Raw genomic sequence first — 19247 nt, 5'->3', positions numbered from 1 at the left:
CCCTTGTTTCTCCCGAGAAGCGTCGCCTCCCGAGCAAGATGGATTGGACGGGCGGGGCCGGGGGTGGGATTTGTCCTGCTGCTTTGCTGCGGAGGCTACAGCTGCTGGAAAGGCCGTTCCGGACGCGGCCACCTCTGTGGGTCCGGCTGGAGAGCCCCGGCGTTGGCGCATCTGGGAGCCGACATCCGCAAGCCACTGGCTGGAATGCCCTTGCCTCCGCCGCGCTGTGAGTCCCTGCGAGGTTAGCGGTCTCTGGACGTTCTTCCTCGTACCCAGCCCTTCACCGTCCTTGTCAAGATTTATTTCTTTTGCCCACTCGCTCCCACCCACCCTGATCCGAGCTGGGAATGGTGTCTCAACAAAATCAGACAGATATTTAGCATTGGTAATAACCAAGCATCGCTAACTGTAATTAGCAACAAGGCAGCGTTTTCCCCAAAGGGCTGCGCCTTCTGATATCTATTTTGTATCATGAATATCCGGTCGATGTGGAAAGAAGTCCCTTCTCTTTAGAGTGTCTGCGTGGCCAGGGAGCTAGGCCCAGACTGTACGCGTTTTTCATCCACCCTTGCCTTCAGGGCCCAGCACAGCAGAATCCCAAAGGCCTCCTGCAACCACGCAGGCTCCAACTGCGTGTTTGGAGACGGCGGGGACTCCAGCCCCCACTGGTGTGTAGTGGGCGGCGCCAGGTGGAGGAGTTAGGTGGGCGAGGCCCAAAGGTCTGGTTGTCCGCAGAAGAATCGAACTGAAAGGGAACTTAAAGAGATCACTCTGTATTTTCTTGGGTCTGACTAAGATTTCCCTTATTGCAGCACAAAGACCCATTTCCCCTGACCATTCTTTTTTCTAGGCTAAAGCAGCTTTCTTATTTTGGTCCAGGAGTTCAGTTCTCAGCGCTTACTTCCTTGAAATTCATTTCAGAGCTCCTGTCTCTGAGAGTTTATGATAATAAGAAAAACACCATATAGTAGTGCTTGTGCAGCAGAAACTATGCTAAGTGCTTTACAAATATTCTTAAATTAAATTCTCACGGCAATCTTTGAGGTGTTATCTCTGTTTTAAGATGAGAAAACTGAGGCTCAGGGAGGTTAAGCAACTTGAAGGCTATGCAACTCGGATTTTAATCCTGTGTTATCTGAGCCCAGGGCCCTTCTTGACCACTTATGCTAATAATTAACATTTGTACCATACTCAGGGCAGATCTAGGTTTTGTGGAGCCTGAAGCTTGTACAATTTGGAGCCCTCTTTAAGGAAAAGGATAAAGAATTAGGAGTACAAAATTAGATTCAGAACCTGGGAAGGGACTCAGGATGAACTTGTGCTTATGAATCCTTTCACCTGCAGACTCTCATATTCTCCCGACCTCATTTGACTCCTCATTTGACTTAAGGAGGAACCTGGATGTCCAGGGTCACGCAGCTCATGGGAGGTAGAGCTAGGACTGGAGGCCACTGGCCACAGCTGTTTAAGAGACAAACTCCAGATGTTGGTCAGAAAGCCAGACATGCCTAAACAAAAGCAGCTGTGATAGCAGCGTTCTCTGCGGTGTTTGGGGAGAGGACAGTCATCCCTGCCTGCCCTTGGAGCAGCACTTGTTCCCAAGCTTTGACTCTCAGAGCTGCCCAGCCTCTCTCCATGGTCTGCTTTGTGGCCCAGAGCCTCCAGGGGTTAGGACATGTGGGGCCAAGGAACAGGAAGCTGACCTGGATGGAAGTTGAACAGTTACCTTGCTCTCCTTCCAGCTGGCTGCTGGGTCTTCCACCTCATTCTTAGAGAAGGGGGAAACAGCCAGGGCCAGGAGCCCAGGGGCCAGGGTGGATACTCAGTGTGGACAGGGGTCCCACCTGAAACAGCTTTGAGAGTTCTGTGATGACAGATGGGCTCCATGCCAGGTGTTATCTCTTTGGCCATCCCAAACAGGAATGACCAGCATGTCCGATCCCAGGGCTGGGAGCAGGAAAGGGATGAGGGATGGTTTTTCCACTCTGGGGGAGTGTTCAGAGGGAATGTGGGAGGGGGAGTGTCCAGAGGGAATGTGGGAGCGGGAGCAGGGGTGCCTGGTAGGGGGAGGGCCCAAGCTAAGGAATGTGGAGGAGTGTCAGACAGATCTGGGGGAGATGGAATGGGAAAGGAGGGATGAAGGGACTGGAAGGGTCTCTGGGCTGGAGAGATGCAGAAAGAGAAATCCCCAGTTCATGCCAAAGGTCCAAAATCCTCTGATGTAAGTGACATTATCATCCACAGCCTCATCTCATCCCTCAGTTGACCTTATCATGCCAACCCTTCCCTGTAGAGAAGGGACCCACCTAGAAATGTAAACACGGAGAATAACATGTGTAATGAGGAGTCTGAGCCCTTTTTTTTTTCTAATTTATTTATTTTTTGTGTATTTGTGGCTGCGTTGGGTCTTCATTGCTGCGCACAGGCTTTCGGCAAGTGAAGGCTACTGTTTGTTGCGGTGCATGGGCTTCTCATGGCGGTGGCTTCTCTTGTTGCGGAGCACAGGCTCTGGAGCGCAGGCTCAGTAGTTGTGGCGCACGGGCTTAGTTGCTCCACGGCATGTGGGATCTTCCCGGACCAGGGCTCGAATCCGTGTCCCCTGCATTGGCAGGCGGATTCTTAACCACTGCGCCACCAGCGAAGCCCTGAGCCCATTTTTTGATGTTTGACTGCTGACACCTTTTAAGCCGTCCCCTCTCCCTCTTCCCCTTGTGCCTTCCACCTGGACAAGCTCATAAGAAAGCCTGGGTGCTGTGCTGCCTCCTTTGGTGTCCATGGGAGATTCGAACTATGCAAGCCCCTTTCCTCACAAATGCTCACCTGGCCTCACTCCCTCACCACAGTAAAAACCCAGGCCAATCTCCTTTCCTTGCTCTCTCAAGCCATTTTGGACCTGTTTGAGAAGCCAGCCCTGCTCCTCCAGAGACCTCAATTATGTAAATAATAAACCTTTTCATTCCCTCTTAGTGTGCGTGTGGCATCATCAGTCTTGACATTGAACCAAATCTTGGTTGGGGTCCATCTGCCTCTGTGGGCAAACATGACAACATACAAACTGTGGGTTCTGCTGTAGAGTCAGGGAGGCTTCCTAGAGGAGGAATATCTGGACAAGTGAGAAGGAAAGGATTATTAGCAACAGGGAGCCTCAAGAGAGGAACGCAGAAGAGTTGGGGCCTAACTTGGGGTGCAGTTTTCCCAGTTGTAACATGACAACGTCATATTCTGTAAAGGCAGCTTCCATTTATTCAGTGCCTGCTGTGTTCATACCAGCCTTCCTCTGCTGCTCGCCCCCAACACACACAACACTTCCCCCCCTCCCCATCTCCCTCTCCCAGAGCCCCAGAGCACACCACTTGCTCACTCACTTCTCACAGGAAGGTCAGCGCAGAGATGGAGAGATATGGATGGAGTGGAACTGTGGTTCCACGAGGGCTGGATGCAGGCTGTCTTTTGCCCTCTCACCTTGCGCAAGTTCCTTTCCTTCTCCAGGCCTCAGTTTCCCCATCTGTGAAACGAAAGAGCTGGAAGGAATCCCTTATTATTCCTCACCTGGCATCCCTTGTGTCCCAAGGCTCCTAATATTTGTTGAACTAAATGGACCAAATCTCAGCTATGGAACTAAGACTCAGGTCTCTATCTCCGACTTGAACTGAAAATGCAAATTACTGGGGAGGGAGGGAGGAGCAGTGAAGCATGAATTGGTTTATCAGATTTCCTTTCTCCTGTGCCCCAGATGTGGGGGCGGGACAGGCATCCAGGCCAGGCAACTTCTCTGGCTCACAATCTGTCAGTTTCAAGCATTCCTTGACAACCTGCTATGTACTGGCACAGAGCTGAGAACCCTCAGGGGTTCAAAGATGAACGAGAGCATCTTCAGGAGGCCAGGGTTTCATCCCGGCCTCACGTTCTGAAAGCTCTCAAATTCAAACAGGCTAAACCCACATTGCATCATGTTTCAGGGCTGGTGATTATGGAACAATGGGGGTGTTAGACAGAACATTTTGGCTACAGCATGAAGTTGGCATTGCCACGACGAACTGGGCTGGGGAACAGGAAGGGGCTGCTGTAATAATTTAGGCAATGGGTGAAGTGGGCTGAGCGGGGGCAGGGGCAGAGGGAGGGAGGGAGAGAGTGAATGAGAAGGACCCAGGGTGCTGATTTGACTTGGACTTCAGGTACATGTGTGGTGGGGTACGCAGGGGGTGGGGGAGGGAAGGAGCAGAGGGGTTCCAGGGATAAATGGGCAGTGACCCCCACAGGGGCCTGGCAAGCAGGCTGCAGACATCAGGAAACTTCCCTGCTGGCCAACCCCTTTGTCCTTCTAGTTCCTCAACCCTCTCCATGGTCCCCTTGCTGCCCGCCACGGCCTGGCCTTGCTGCACAAGCCCTGCCCTCCTGGCTGGGAGATTAGGACTCTATAGCATTCTCTACCTCATGCCAAGGTGGCCTCTTCAAGTTTGGGAGGCCACGGGGGCCCACTTGGTAGCCCCAGCTGAGCTGAGTCACCAGCCCCCTAGGGCCTTGCCATTTCTTGGGGAGATGCCTTCTTACTGGCAGGGTTCTTATTGGCCAGGTGGGAAATCTGGACAGGTGGGGGGCTTCATCTACCTCCTCCACACACTCCTACTAACTTCCTAGAGATACTGCTAAGGGTGGAGGGCCATGTGTGGTTGTCTATGGAGCACTCCTATATACACGTTGATTGGAACATGTATCTGTGCACATGGTCCCTTGCACATTCACACCTGTTTGCCTATGTGACTACGTGTCTCTGAATGTTTTATGAACATTTGAATTCAGAAGGGAAGCTTACATTTGTTGAGCACCTACTGTGTGTCCCGCCCTTTATGTATGTTATCTTCTAATAACCTTATGAGGTGGAGATATCTCCCACTTTACAGCTGAAAATACTGAGATGCCCAAGGTGCAAGAGGTATGAATATCTCCACCAGGCACCCCGCTTCCCCCATCCCCCAGTCATCTTGGCTGCCTTCTGTTCTTCCAGGACACACACAGCTTAGAAGTCACATCCTTGAGATCAGTCACCTGTCTGCTCTCCCTGGAGTAGGGATTCTGCCCTTGGGTTGTCTTGGTCCCTTCTACCTCCCCAACCTGGCTTCAGCCCCCTCATCTCACTGAAACCTTATCCACTTGGGAACCAGCCTCCCCTGAGGGGCACGCCTGGTAGTAGTCTTTGGTTCTTTGCCCCTGACCTCTCTGGGGTGGCAGCTGTGACCCTGTTGACTGCCCTCTGCGCCTTCTCTTGGCCCTCCTCCCTCACTATCTCTGCCCAGCACCCTCACCCCCTTGCGAGATTCATCAGCCCACCCTGGGCTGCTGTTCATGCTCATCTCTCTGCCTCCCCAGATCACCCTTTGTGCATTACCATTCTCCTCCATGCTGATGACCCCCACCCAAGCACCTCCAGGCTCCAGCCTTGATGTTCAGCTCTTGCCAGTCACCTCCAGCTGGCCACCCACAGGCTTCCCAGATTCTGAGCGTCCAGAACTGGCTCAGCACCTCTGCCTTGTCCCCACAGCCTGCTCCCCTGTAACAGCCTCTGTCGCAGCGCCTTGCCCCCGGCAGGATTCCACAGACACGCCAGGGCTGGCCCGTGCCACTTGATTTTTGCACATGCTGGTCCCTCTGCCTGGAATGCCCTACACCCCCTTGTTCACTTGGAAAATATCCACTTGTTCTTTGAAATCTTTCATGAGTTTTCACTTTCTTCCCTCACCCCTGCCCCCTGCACCCCTGTGTACACACGCACACACACACACACACACAGATGTAATCACTCTTGCATCTTCCAGGCCTTGCACTGACTTGTAGGCTGGGCTCATAGTATGATTATAGACTGATAGGGCTGTGATCTTGGACAAGTCCCTTCACCTCTTAGTCTCAGTTTCCTCACTGTAAATTGGACACAGATACCAGACTCCCAGGTTTGTTGAAAAACAGCAGAACTGGGACCCAGAAGTCGCTCACTAAGTACTAGTTGTGCTCACTGTCAATTACACCTGTATTTCCAGCACCCATGACAGTCCCTCACACACAGTAGGTCTTCAACCACTGCATGTCTGGCTGAATTCAGTTGGCCACATACTGTTTATGGCCCTAAAAAAGTGAACCTGGTAGAGGTGAGTGAGAGGCCAGCTCTGTCTCATAAATATCCTCTTGCTCCCCTCCCCTCCCCTCCCTTCCCCCACTGCAGGATCCTGTTGGGACAAACGTCTTGGCTCAGTGGGTTGAAAAGGAAAGTCAGAATTCTGAGGCGTGAATTGCTGTGCCCACTGACTCACTTCCTCCTCCCCGCCTGCTCCGGACGGGCCAGGGCCCTGAGTAACACAGGTTGTAGCCTCCTCCCAGCTCTCGCCCCTCATCCCAGCACCGCCCCGTCCCCAACCAGCCCCTCACTTGGGACCTCACCCCTGAGTGGCCAGCAGCGGCAAGAAGGGCAGTGGGGTGAGTTACTGCTAATTTGAAATCTGCTTGCAAGTTTCAGCGAGCTAAAGAGTAGATTACAAGGCAGACTGAGGAGGGGAGGTGCAAGCCTGCTCTCAGGACCCAGAGTCTGATGTGCATGGCAGGGCACCCTTCTGGACTCTGATCTGGGAGACAGCAGAAGTTCCTCCTCCTCATGGCCCTCTCCTTTCCTGCCAGGATCACAGAAATTCTCACCACTGGGCAACCTTCTTGTGGCTTAAGGCCTGTTTCCTGAAGGTTGCTATTAAAAGGCAGGGAGCCCTACCTGGCAGGGATGGGGCAGGATGTTACAGCATCGCACACAGAAACCAGGGCCCTGGGGTATAAATGACTCAGGCAGCCATGAAGGTGGGGGTGGGGGGTGCAGGGAGGAAATGGTGCTGGGGGAAGAGCTGGGACAAAGAATGATTTAGTGGGGAGTGGGCGGGGCAGGCAGGGGTTCCAGACAGGCCCTAGCACTGCCCCCTTCGCTTAACTGTTAGCATGATGAGGGCAATGATGGAGATTTCACTTTCCTGTAAAACAATCCCCCAGGGGCTTGGCCTTTTCCCTCTGGGGGATTGTCCTGGGCATCAGGGACTCATCTGAGGTAAAGAGTCAGATGGGGCTTGGAGGATGTCAAGGCCACTCCCGAAGTGGCTGGACTGCTCTGGGCCACGCCCCTGACAGGTGTAGCCCTGAGGTAGGGTGAGAGCACAGTCCCCCATGGCTGCTGAGAAGGGAACTTACGAGTGGAGTGTGGAGAGGTGGGGGGCACTGAGATGCAGTAGGTAGGACAGTGGGCAGCAGTCACCAGTACAGCTGGCTGTAAGGGACACGCTCAGGAATGCACTAGAGCCTGGAGTTTGGGCCTCAGCTTGCTGGCCTTGGAACTGAAGGGAAATGAGGGGTTCATGCCTTGGAGTAAGCTGACAGCTTTTGCAGATTCAAAAGCTTCCTCTGGTTGGGAGTCAGGGAGACCCATCTGGGAGCCGATGTGGGGATAGAAGTGAGAAGGGGTGAGGGGCTGCCTTACTGTAGAGATGTAGGTGGTCTGTCGAGATATTTGGATGAGGAGTGTGGGCAGGAGTTGGTGGCGATGGGATGCATGGCACACGGGAGAAGTCAGCAGTAAGGACAGCCAGCGAGTCTGGGGGACCTCTAGGGCCTCCTAGGTGGAGGTGCAGGTCTGGCTGGCAATCTGTCCGAGGCCCCAGGGCAGGGCTAGAGATAGACATGGAGGCCAGAGTCCAGGAGGGACCCCAAGGTTTGTACCCCAAACCCAGGCCTTTCCCCAAGAGCACCAGCCTGAGCTCCGCTGTTGATCAGGCCATGCCAGCCTGGTTCTGTGTGGTCAGCCGGGCCCAAACAAACTCACTGAAGATAACCCCTGGGGTCCCAACCCTCATAGGCCTCTCACCACCTGCACCCTGGGCTCCAGCCCCTCAGCTATGCCCTTCCTTCCTTTTGGCCCCCTGTTGTTCTAGCTCTCTTGGTGACCCCATTTGTAACCCCAGAAGCCCCACCTCATTCATTCCATGACCACCCTCCTCTCTGCACCCACAGACACCCTGAGAAGACCTCAGAGTACTGCACACCCACCCTCGCCGCCAGTGGGCAGACATGGTTTGGGGCCTGGCCTCACCTTAGGGAACAGGGGCCCCCACCCCAATGCCATTAGCCTCTAACCCACCTCTGGTCAGCTCTGAGCCTCAGATTATTTACAAAGAGGTGATGATCATGCCCAACTCTAGGGACTGTTGGGAGGCTAACAGATCATACACGGGGAGCGCCTGGCATCGGGCTACCCACCATACCTTTCCCTTCTCTCCCCCTAGACAATTGTCACCTGGCCCCAGGAGGTCCTCCTCCTCTCCTCTGATCTGACTCCACTTAAAACACTACCTTGGATACCTTGCAGAACCAAACCTGAAGCCCAGGTCCTCAGCCGGGGGCTTGAGGTCTTCCATGACCGTCCTGCTCACCTTCTGCCCTTGCCCTCTGCACTCCCGTCCTCCCCACACAGCCCCAGCTGCCAGGCAGATCTTCATCCCCCACATGCCTGCTCGCCCCCTTCTTGAGGCCTTTGCCTGCAAGCAGCGCTCCTACTTCTTCCTGCCCATGAACAGCCCCTCTTCCTTCAAGGCCAGCTGAAACCCATCGTCTTCCCAGGGTCCCTGGATCTCAGTGGATGCTTTCTGCTCCAGCATAACCCTGTTTCTCCCTCTGATAGAGCATGTGTCACATTTGGCCAGATGTCACTTATTCACTTGAGCAAAGTTGCTTAAGTTCTTTGTGCCTCAGTTTCTATATCTGTAAAATTGAGTTTAAAATTGCACCCTAAGCATAGAGTCATTGTGGAGAGTAAAAGAATTTGCACAATGTCTATCACATAGTAATAGCTCAATAAATGTTATTTTTTATTGCGATGGGTGTGGGGTGGCAGTGGCTATCTCTCCCCTTATAGCTCAGTACTCCAGGAAAAGTAAGCTCAGACCCCCTTTCTCTCCACCCTGCCGTTAGCTCCTACCACAGTGCTCTGCTTGGAGTCGAGGTAAATGATGTGCATTGAATTGAACTGGTCCATTGAAAAACTCATGAAGCTCCCTGTGGGTCCCCTTCAGCCCCATTCCCTATGAGACATGGACACGTCTATGTGAGAGAAATGGACACTTGAGAGCTCGTGGAGATATCAGCACCTGGAGAACCCCATCATAGCACCTCCATCACGCAGGAGCCCAGTTGGCCTTCCCCAGGGCTCAGACTGGGACCCCAACACAGGGATGGGGAGACAGGGGAAAGAGGGCATCCTGGAAGACTTCCTGGAGGAGGAAAGTGGGAAGAGCTAGGCTGAGAAAAGAGATAACATTTTGTATTGGGAGTCTCATTGTGCCAGGCCCCTTATGTATATTATGTTTTTTATTCTTCATGACAAACCTGTGAGGTCAGTCCCATTGTCCCCTTTTCCAGAAGAGGAAACAAAGACTTAGACTGGCAAAGTGACAGGCCCAAGGTCATGCAGCTGGTGGAGGGAGCAAGATTCTCATCCATGTCTGTTGGGCTTTGAGGGACTGCCCATCCAAGAGACAGCTGAAATTGAGGATGGTGGGAGAATTCCAGTCCCAGGCCAGCTGCCCACTCAGCCAGGGAGGTTATGGGTGGGGCGGAAACAACCACCGGAAGTCAGGGGCACGCGGCAAACAAGGGTGCCAGGAAAAGAACTGGACCTGGGGCCCTTCCTCCCGGCCAGCTCTGTGCCCCTGACTGCCTGCCATCTCCCATTCTCAGCGCTTCCTCCAACGGAACAGGGAAAGCTGGGTCGGAACCCAGGGGATGGCCCTTGAAACCCGGGAGGAGCCCTGCCAGGCCTAAGCTCCATTGTCCCCGGGAAGAGAGACAGGGCAGGGTCCCAGGGGTCTTGTTCTGTTTGTCTCAGATGGGGCTCAGACTGGGGCCTGGCACAGGCAAGGAACTCAGTAAATGTGTATTGAATGGAGACACAGCAGGCATGGCATCAAAACTACCGGCAGGAGGTGGAGACCTCATCCTGATATGGTTTCTGCCCCACCTTGTGACCCTGGGTGAGTCACAGAGCCTGTTATCCTGGAGTGTACCCCACATTCCAGGAAGCTTGAGGCCCTTCCAGCTCTGACAATGCAGTTCTATTCATTCTTTTACTCATTTGCTAACTTGGTATTTCAGCAAAATACATAGTAGAGTTCAGTAAATATATTTTGGTACCAGTGAAGTAGTGGGCAGAGTGGGGATGATGAACGAAGGTTGATTGGCGGGCAGTGATTTGTTAGAGCAGGGCCTCTGGAGGCAGACGGTCTGGGTTTAAATTCTCCCTCCATCACTTGCTAACTGTGCAACCTTGGGCAGTTTACTTACCCATGTTGAACTTCGATTCCCTCACCTATAAAATGAGGATAATAGGCGTATATACGTCATAGGGTTAGTGTAAGTATTAAAGGAGATAATACTACAAATAAAGCGCTTAGGAAGGTGGTACGTAGCAAGTGCTCAATAAATGTTAGCTATTATTATCCCTTAGAGGATGAGTGAATTTCAGTAGGAAAAGGTGGATGATGTGTGTGAATGTGATAGTGGTTGGGCGAAGTGTTAGAACAGTATATACTAAGGCCTGGAGGCAGAAAAACCCAGTGCAAGTCTAAGGAACAGCAAGAAGCCAGTTGGGGGCAGATGGTGAGAGGCCTTGGCTAGGCTAAGAAACTTGGACCTGATCATATAGGTTGGCAGTTCCCAACTGGTGTTCCCTGAAGCACCAGGGTTCCATGAGATGCTACTGGAGGTTTTGTAAATATACAAGGGGGGCCGCAGGGGAGGACTGGGATATTCACATGCAGAAGAATGAAGTTGAATCACTACCTCAGATCATATGCAAAAATTAACTCAAAATGGATCAAAGACCTAAATATAAGAGGTAAACCTATACAACTCTTAGAAGAAAACATAGGGGTTAGTCTTTGTGGTCTTGTATTTGGCAATGGATTCTTAGTTATAACACCAAAAGCACAAACAACAAAAGAAAAAATAGATAAACTGAATGCTGTGGTCTGGATGTTTGTGTCCCCACCCCCCCACCCATATTCATATGTTGAAATCCTAATCCCCAAGGTAACGATTTTAGGAGGTGGGACCTCTGGGAGGTTATAAGGTCATGAGGGCAAAGCCCTTGTGACTGGGATTATATCCTTATAAAAGAGGCCCACAGAGCTCCCTAGCCCCTTTTGTCATGTGAGGCTAAAACAAGAAGTCTGCAACCCAGAAGAGGGCCCTCACCTGACCATGCTGACACCCTGATCTTGGACTTCCAGCCTCTAGAACTGTGAGACATAAATTTCTGTTGTTTAGAAGCTACCTAGTCTGAGATATTTCATTATAGCAGCCAGAATGGATTGAGACACTGAACTTAATCAAAGTTGTGCTTCAAAGGACACCTTTAAGGACTTCCCTGGTGGTCCAGTGGTTAAGAATCCGTGCTTCCACAGCAGGGGGCATGGGTTCGATCCCTGGTAGGGGAACTAAGATCCTGCATGCTACGTGGCATGGCCATTTAAATAAAAATAAATAAATAAAAATAAATAAAAAGACACCTTTAAGAAAGCAAAAAGATAACCCATAGAATGAACTAAAATATCAATCATATATCTGATAAGGGATTTGTATCTGGAATGTATAAATAACATTTACAATTCAATAATAAAAAGACAAGTAACCCGGTTTAAAAATGGGCAAAGGATCTGAATAGACATTTCTCCAAAGAAGATATACAAATGGCCAACAAGCACATGAAAAATGCTCAACATCTCTAATAATGAGGGAAATGCAAATCAAACCACAATGAGATACCACTTCACACCCACAAGGATGGCTAGAACCAAAAAGTCAGGTAAGTGTTGGCAAAGATGTGGAGAAATTGGAGCCTTCATACACTGCTGGTGGGAATGTAAAATGATGCAATTGCTTCAAAATAGTCTGGAATTTCCTCAAATAGTTAAACATAGAGTTACCATTTGACCCAGCAATTCCACTCCCAAGTATATACCCCAAGAGAAATGAAAACACACGTTCCCACAGAAACTTGTACATGAATGTTCATAGCAGCATTATTCAAAATAGCTCCGAAGTAAAAACAACACAAATGTCCATCAACTGATGAATCAAAATGTAGCTTATCCACACTATGGACAATTATTTGGCCATGAAAATGAATGAAGTACTGATACACATTACAATATGGATGAACCATGAAAACATTTTGCTGAGTGAAAGGAGACAGTCACAAAAGGCTGCATCTAGTATGATTCCATTTCTATGAAATGTCCAGAACAGGCAAATACAGAGATAGAAAGTAGATTAGTAGTTGCCCAGAGATGAGAGGGAGGGATAAGGGGGGCAGGTTGGGGTATGGGGTTTCTTTTGAGGGTGATGAAAATGTTCCAAAATTGATACTAGTGATGGCTGCACATCTCTGTGACTATACTAAAAACCATTCAGTTGCATGCTTTAAATGAGTCAGTTGTATGATTTGTGAGTTATATCTCAATAAAGCTGTAAAAAAGAAAATACAAGGTGAGGAGAGTGTGAATTTATCATCAAATTCATTTGGGAAATGCTGGGTTAAAGAGGGGAATGTTTGCCTTGGGACTTCCTTGGGCCAACATGTGTTGGCAAACTCCTGGCATGGGTGAGAAGACGTAGCATTTCCCCAAATTGTGACCATAATTTGACCATGGAACCATCTTCAAAGGAACCTCTCCTGACCTCTCCCAAAACACTTTCCACAGAACAGAGTTTGGCGAGTTCAGCTGCAAGCAGTGGGGAGTCATTAAAGGTTTAAGCAGGGAAGAGCCTGGCTAGAGCCTCACTTAGCGAAGGACAGGCTGCTACGGGGAGAATGGATGCAAGCAGGACAGCCTAGTGGCTTGGTGCCAGCAAGGTGGTTAAAAAGCATCTGAATAGACATTTCGCCAAAGAAGATATACAAATGGCCAATAAGCGCTTTAAAAAAGATGCCCAACATTATTAGTCATCTGGGAAATGCAAATCAAAACCACAAGGAGATACCACTTCACACCCATTAGGTATGCAGGCAGAGGTGGTAGGGGTCTGAACACCACCTTTGGGTGGGACCACCCTGCTCCCTCTCTCCTTAGCTCCTGGAAGGGGTGCTTCCCTACTCCCTGGGCTCCCTAACACAAGCCCTAGGAATTCCCAGACCTCCCTGACCCAGACAGGAACCCCAACTATTCTGGTGCTTCCGGAGAGGATGCTGGGGGCTCTAATCTATCTCAGCTGTGTTTATGTCCTTCTTCCTGGAAGTGGGATGGGCACCAGGCTGGCAAGGCTGGAGGAGTATGGAGGAAGACCCCAGATCTGGGGTCCCATGAGAACCCGGTGGGGAGGGCAACAGTGGATGGGAGCAGGTCGGCCTGCTCAGGGCAGGCAGGTTGGGGCAGGGGTTTGTCCAGTCCCAAAGTATATTATTTCCTACACAGCCTTCCTTCCCCCAGGCAATGAGAAGCACACCCAGAACTCAGGGCTGAGGGAACGTGGAGAACTTGGTCTTTGAGTCTTAAAAGTCTTAGTAATAATGGTTGACATTTATTGAATACTTACTGTATACTCTATCCCATGCGTATTACACGACAAGACAGTGGGCCAAGGGAGTATCATGAAGTGAGGGCAGACCAACAGAGCAAAATTGGAAAAGCACACATGAGCACCTTCTTGCCCGCCCTGACTCCAGCTTTCCTGCTCCATAGCCTGTCCCAAGGCTCTAGGAGTGGGGGCAGGGAGCACCCTGGGACCACTTCAGCCATCCCCCTGCAGCCGGCGGCTGCTGGTTCCCTCCAATGCCCAGCTGCCTGGCATGGGAACTGTCCAGAGACTTCCTTCAAAAGACCTCCTTGTTGTCTTGATCTGAGGCCACCGGAGAGGGGGAGTTGAAGGCTGCTGTTCCCCTCCAGGCTCCCGGTAGGGCAGGAAAGGGGACTCCCAAGGAGTTTTGGGGCACCCACCCAGGGCTGAGCCCTTCTAGACAGGGTGACAGTGGGCAGACAACTCTCCAGGTGGGGGCACAGTGGAGCAGGGTGAGGACCATGGTTAACTTTCCAAAGGCCAGACCAGTTCATTTCGGTCCCAATACCAAGTAAAGCGGCCCCTGAAGGACAGAGGCTAGATTTTAGAAAGAACATCCATCAGCAAGGCTGATGAAGACGGACACCAAGCCTTCCTTCTCTTGCAAGCCTTCTGTGGCTATGTGAGTCGGCTGTGTGGGGAGGGGCGGGCACCATTCACTCCCCAAATATTTACGGACTGTGTTCCTGGCGCTGGGCCCAGAGCCAAGGAACTTGGGTCAGGCCCTGGCTGCATCCATTACTCTTGTCTCACTCAGGCAAGCAGGCCCTGGACACAGGGAGGGGAAGCCGGAGGAGGCAGGAGCCTGGCTCGCCCTTTGAGGGGGATGGGAGATGCAGAGATCAGTAGCCCGCCTGCTCACCCTCCCACAGCCCACCAGCCCAGCAGGAATCTGGCTGCATCCCAAAGGCTCCCGGCCTGCCTCTCAGAGGAGAGGTTGGAGAGCTGGGGGCAGGGAGGGGGGCCTCCCTGGCTCCCAGGATGGCGGTGGGAAGAGTCTCTCTTGTCACGCTGGCTCAGGTTATTCAGCCCCCTAGGAAGGGGGGCTCCCCCAGGGCCAGGCTGGGTCAGACAAGCTGCTGCCTGCTTTACATCCTGGGCGGGAGGCCGTCCCTGAAGGCAGAGCTGACAGGAAAAAACAATCAAGGAGCTTGACAGGGCTGGGGGTGCCGTCCCAGGCCTGTCGGCCTCACAGGCGGCCCCCACCCAGGGCACACCGCCCCATCATGCGTGGCAGCCTGAGACACACCCTCAGAACTGCCCTTGGGCGCGAGAGGCAGGGGCCAGCCCCCAGAAAGTTACGATACTCTTTCTGGGCAGTGTACAGGGGCCAGTCCTGTGTAGCTCCCTCCCTCTGGGCCGGGAAAATGGGCAGCCCTGCTCCACTCCCAGGGCCTCTGCCTGAGTGCCTTCTGGAGCCTTCTCCCTTGTCCCCTCCTCTGCCCCCATCACCCACCTCTGCCTTCTAGTCCTGTCTTCCTCTGCCTCTCTGTTCCCTCTCTCTTCATCTCTCATCTCTGCACAGACAGGCTGGGACAAGAATCCAGGTGCCACCCACCCAAGAGAGGTCTGGTGGGAGGAGGGGCCAGGCCAGGAGAAGTGGTTGTGCATCCCCATAGCGTGTTGAGGACCCAGACACTCAGCTTTCTCGGTCCCATCCGGCCCCACTCGTGCCCTGGGAGGTTTGAGGCAGCAACATAGGAGCAAACAACATCTCTTTCCCCCTTGGCATGTTTAAGTAGCTAAACTTGAACTTCAGCCAAGCCTCTCCCAACCGGGTAAACACCTGCTCCCCTTCCCTGAAGGCCACTCTTTCCCTGCGAACACCCCTGGGGACAGAGGGGCAAGCCGCACCGCCTGCCTCCTGGGGAGCCCCATTCGGCTCTGGCCAGCGCGGGGAGGGGCTGTGGGCCTGAGAGACTCCAGGCCCTGTGGGTCCAAGGGCTCCAGGGAAGGACGGGCCCTCTGCCCAGTCACAGCCTCTCCTCCCCAGACCTGGGCTTCCCTGGCTGGGACTAGTTATGGGGATGGGCTGGTCCCCAGCCAGGGCAGCAAGGGCAGGTCCGCCCTAGAATCAGGGGTCGGTGGGCATGTGGGTGTCATAGGAGATCTGAGCACTCCCTCTTCTCCCCTAAATTCTGGAAGGTCCTCCTGCCTCTCCTGGGCTCCCTCCCTCAGGAAGTCTTCCAGGTGGCGTGGACCCCTCTCTGGTTGACTCAGAAAGTGCTGGTGAGCACCGGCCCTGTGCAGAGCGCACCCTGGCAGCCTGGGGGAGACCCAGAGGAGCCCTTGCCCCTGCTGTTCAGAGGTCAGTCAGTGCTCAGTGGGGAGACAGGCAGAGCAGGACCTCCACTCACGTGGGGGGCTGGTGTGCCTGTGTTCTGGGAGTGCAGGTTGGGGATGAGGATGGGGACAGCCTCTTTAACGAGGGCATCTGGGAAGGCCTGCTGGAGGAGGTGACATTTGGAGACGGGCCTCGATGAGGAGGGTCCTATCTCTCTTGGGGGCTGTGTCCACCCCTGCTGCCCCCTCACTCCCACACTGACCTGGAGCCTCCTTAACCACCAGGAGCAAAGCACGCTCCTTGCCCTGCTGCCACCTCACCCAGGGCCGGCCTCTCCTGGACCCCCATGACTTCCCAGCTGTGTCTGGGCTGGAGCCTCTCAGAGCCTCATCAGTGCGAAAGAAATGGTCTAGCACTGCCTCCTGCAGTCTTCCTGCTGATCGACTGGGGTCATGTGAGTGACAGGTCTGAGAGAAGAGAGGTCCTGCCCCTCTGGGCAAACAAACTAGACCTACTGCAGGTGACTGGGGTTTCTAAGTCGTGAGAGGCAAAGGAGATACTGTGGTAAACGTCCTCCCACTTGCCCTGGGGGGAGCTGAAGCACCACCCCCCCCTACAGTCTCAGCTCCTCAGGGCTGCTGACTCTTCCCTTGGGGCCTTTAACCCCTGTTTCTTTGAGTGTCAGAGTCCTTCCACCCAAGGATAGGCCTGGACAGGGCAGGGGTGGGGGTGGGTTGGGAAGGGGGGCTCCTTCAAGCTCCCAGATGTCAGCGAGGTGAATCTCCATGGCCTCCTCCAGCTATCTTGGCCTTTGGTCACTGACATCCTCCACGGTGTTTGTGTGTCTGTGTAACATCTGGCTGAAAGGTCTGACCTTCTACAGCCTGCACCAGCGCAGGAAAGGGCTTGGGGAAGTTAGCTGAGTGCAATGGGCCCTAAACCACATCCAATCTCCCCTGCCTGGTTCACATGAAACCCAAGGGTCAGTCACCCAGGGAACTCGAGTGCTCCAAATTTCTAGGCTCACCCTTCCCCTTCTCACATTAAAAATCATACTGGAACAGCATGAGCCCCCCACCCTGAGGGTCTGGCTTTTGCTGAATTCTCTACGTCTTCTCTGCCTCTCACCTGTGGGCTGTTGGCCCTGCACTTTGTCAGCCCAGGTGTGGAATGCACCCCCTCCTTCCTTAATTCCTCCTTGAATACTAGTCACCCAAGGCAGTGAAGGTGGAGGATCATTCCTGCGGGGTGGGGGTGCTGGAGGAGGGAGGGGAGTGATGAATATCAGATACCACTGGTCTTCAAGCCCCACGGCTGCCCTCTCCTCTCACGGCCGGCCGCCATGTTTTCATCTCGCCCTGGTCACCCACCATCTTGTTATCTTGTTGGTTCTCAGCCTCTCTCTGTCTCTCTGTCTCCCCCCACCCTCCCGCCCCACCCACATCTCTCTTCAAGAACTCTCCCCTGAAACCCAGAGTGCTCCAGGCTATTAGCTGGGGCCATGCTGTTCTTCCTTTCATGCCCAGAGAGAGCCCAGCAAGTTATTTCCCAAGCAGAGCCTCCTCTCAGGGGAATTCTGCTGTCAGCTTTTATAACAGCAACTGCGGTTTTGTTTTCTTCCCACTCCACATAGACAGGGAGGAACAAAGCAGGAGTAAGAACCTAGGACTTTAACTGCCGGTCTAAGAGGTGTGTGACCCTGAGCAAGTTCACAGGTCTCTCTGGGCCACCATTTAATTTTGTTGTAATGTGAATGTTTTATTGAAGTGTAACATACAGATAGAAAAGTGCATGGGTTTTCACAAAATGAACACAATATGTGGGACTTCCCTGGTGGTCCAGTGGTTAAGACTCTGCACTCCCAATGTAGGGGGCCCAGGTTCGATCCCTGGTCAGGGAAGTAGATCCCACATGCATGCCGCAACTGAGTCCACATGCCACAACTAAAGACCCCACATGCCACAACAAAGATGCTGCGTGCTGCAACTAAGTCCCGGTGCGGCCAAATAAATAAATAAATAAATAAAAGATCCCACATGGCACATGGCATGGCCAACATCAACAAAAAATCAAACTTCTAAAACAAAAAAATGAACACAATATGTAACCAGAATGCAGCTCAAAAAAATAGATTAATTCCAGCATCCCCCAAAGCCCCTGTTGCCTCCCCCTAATCTCTGCTTTCCCTAAAGGTAATCACCACCCTGACTTCTACCACCACAGAGTAGTTTTGCCTGGTTTTGAACTTTCTATCAACAGCATTGTACAATATGTGTTCTTCTGTGTCTGGCTTTTTTTTGTTGTTCAACGTTAAGCTTGTGAGATCCTCCATGTTGTTTCTTGTAGTTGTGGTTTGTTCTTTTGAGTTGCTGTATAATACACCATCATATGAACATACCACCCTTTATCTGTCTATTCTACTGCTGATGGACATCCAGCTTTTAAAATTTGTGGCTGCTGGCAATAGTGCCGTGGGTGAACATTCTTGCACCTGTCTTTTGGGGCATACTGTATGCTTTTCTGTTGGATACATGCCCAGATGGGAAATTGTTAGGCCATAGGGGTTGGATAAGTTCAGCTTTAGTTGATGCTGCCATAAAGGTTTCCAAAGTGGTTGTGCCAACTTACTCCCACCGGCCGGGTACAAGAGTGCTACGTGCTTCACATCCTGCCAATACTTAATAGTGTTTGTCCTTTTCATTTTAGCTCCTTATGGTGTCTGCATCTCCCTGGTGACTGATGATATTGAGCATCTTCCCATATGTTTACAGGCCATTTGCAAAGCCTGATTTGTGAAGTGCCTATTCAAGCCTCTTGCCCATTATCTGTTGGGTTGTCCATCTTATTCCTATTGATCTGCAAGACAAGCCCTGGACACAAGTCCTTTGCATTGCAAATATCTTCTCCAACTCTGTAGTTTGCCTTTTCACTTTCTTAATGGTGACTTGTGATAAATAGAAGTTCTTAATTTTAGTGGAGAATAATTTATCAAGTTTTTTCCATTATGGCTAGTACTTTGTGTGTCCTGATTAAGAAATCTTTGCCCACCCCAAAGGCATGAAGATATTCTATGCTTTCTTCTAGTTTCCTTACCTTTTATATTTAGAACTAAACTTATCCTGAATTTATTTTTGGTATGGCGTGAAATAGGGATCAAGATATCTTTTTTCCAGATAATAACTAGACTTATTGTGGTGATCATTTTGCAATGTATACAAATGTAGAATCATTATGTTGTACACCTGAAACTAATATAATGTTGTATGTCCATTATACTTCAATTTTTAAAAGATACTTTTTTTCCAAATGAATATCCAATTGACCCAGCACCATT

General features: G+C 51.8%; 1 long non-coding RNA gene and 1 other non-coding gene across 2 annotated transcripts; one reads left to right on the top strand and one right to left on the bottom strand.

Annotated features, from left to right (window-relative positions):
• Positions 1–3041: 3041 nt before the first annotated feature.
• On the bottom strand, positions 3042–15110 carry LOC133080436 (uncharacterized). The gene is made up of 3 exons (XR_009698494.1): positions 15086–15110; positions 3366–3521; positions 3042–3103 (listed from the first exon to the last, which is right to left on the bottom strand). It is a non-coding gene; the product is annotated as an uncharacterized LOC133080436 (long non-coding RNA).
• A 2630-nt stretch (positions 15111–17740) lies between these two features.
• On the top strand, positions 17741–17813 carry TRNAG-CCC (transfer RNA glycine (anticodon CCC)). The gene has a single exon. It is a non-coding gene; the product is annotated as a tRNA-Gly (tRNA).
• Positions 17814–19247: the final 1434 nt, after the last annotated feature.

This window comes from Eubalaena glacialis, chromosome 19 (genome assembly GCF_028564815.1).
Source record: "Eubalaena glacialis isolate mEubGla1 chromosome 19, mEubGla1.1.hap2.+ XY, whole genome shotgun sequence".
Taxonomy (NCBI): domain Eukaryota; kingdom Metazoa; phylum Chordata; class Mammalia; order Artiodactyla; family Balaenidae; genus Eubalaena; species Eubalaena glacialis.
Note: the sequence above shows the minus strand (reverse complement) of the source record. Positions and strands in the feature narration are given on the sequence as shown.